This window comes from Mus pahari, chromosome 4 (assembly GCF_900095145.1).
Source record: "Mus pahari chromosome 4, PAHARI_EIJ_v1.1, whole genome shotgun sequence".
NCBI classification, from domain to species: Eukaryota; Metazoa; Chordata; class Mammalia; order Rodentia; family Muridae; genus Mus; species Mus pahari.
In genome coordinates, this window is record NC_034593.1 from 16,281,681 (window position 1) to 16,283,074 (window position 1,394).

Consider the following 1,394-nt stretch of genomic DNA (forward strand, 5'->3'; position numbering starts at 1 on the left):
TAATTAGGATACTGTCCCTGTGCCCTCTAGTTAGTCTGGCTAAGGGTTTATCTATCTTGTTGATTTTCTCAAAGAACCAGCGCCTAGTTTGGTTGATTCTTTGAATAGTTCTTTTTTTTTTTTTTTCTACTTGGTTGATTTCAACCCTGAGTTTGGTTATTTCCTGCTGTCTACTCCTCTTGGGTGAATTTGCTCCCTTTTGTTCTAGAGCTTTTAGGTGTGCTGTCAAGCTGTTTGTGTATGCTATCTCTAGTTTCTTTTTGGCAGCACTCAGGGCTATGAATTTTCCTCTTAGGAATACTTTCATTGTGTCCCATAAGTTTGGATATGTTGTGGCTTCATTTTCATTAAACTCTAAACAGTCTTTAATTTCTTTCCTTATTTCTTCCTTGACCAAGGTATCATTGAGTAGCGTGTTGTTCAGCTTCCACGTGAATGTTGGCTTTCTATGATTTATGTTGTTATTGAAGATCAGCCCTAGTCCCTGGTGATCTGGTAGGATGATGCATTGGACAATTTCAATTTTTTTTTATCTGTTGAGGCCTGTTTTGTGACCAATTATATGGTCAATTTTGGAGAAGGTACCATGAGGTGCTAAGAAGAATGTGTATATCCTTTTGTTTTGGGATAAAATTTTCTGTAGATATCTGTTAAATCCATTTGTTTCATAACTTCTGTTAGTTTCACTGTGTCTCTGTTTAGTTTCTGTTTCCAGGGTGTGTCCATTGATGAGAGTGTGGTGTTGAGTGAGATGCAATGTGTGCTTTGAGCTCTAACATAGTTTCCTTAATGAATGTGGATGCCCCTGTATTTGGAGCATAGGATACTCATAATTGAGAGTTCATATTGGATGATTTTACCTTAGATGAGTATGAAGTGCTCCTCCTTGTCTTTTTTGATAACTTTGGGTTGGAAGTCAATTTTATTTGATATTAGAATGGCTACTTCAGCTTGTTTCTTCAGACCATTTGATTGGAAAATTGTTTTCCAGCCTTTCACTCTGATGTAGTGTCTGTCTTTTTCCCTGAGGTAGGTTTCCTGTATGCAGCAAAATGTTGGGTCCTGTTTGTGTAGCCAGTCTGTTAGTCTATGTCTTTTTACTGGGGAATTGAGTGCATTGATACTAATAGATATCAAGGAAAAGTAATTGTTGCTTCCTGTTATTTTTGTTGTTAGAGTTGTGATTCTGTCCTTGTGGTTGTCTCTTTTTAGGTTTGTTGAAGGATTATGTTCTTGCTTTTTCTAGGGCATAATTTCTCTTCTTGTGTTGGTCTTTTCCTTTGATGGGTTGGATTAGTGAATAGATATTGTGTGAATTTGGTTTTCTCATGGAATACTTTGGTTTCTCCATCTATGGTAATTGAGAGTTTTGCTGGGTATAGTAGCCTGGGCTG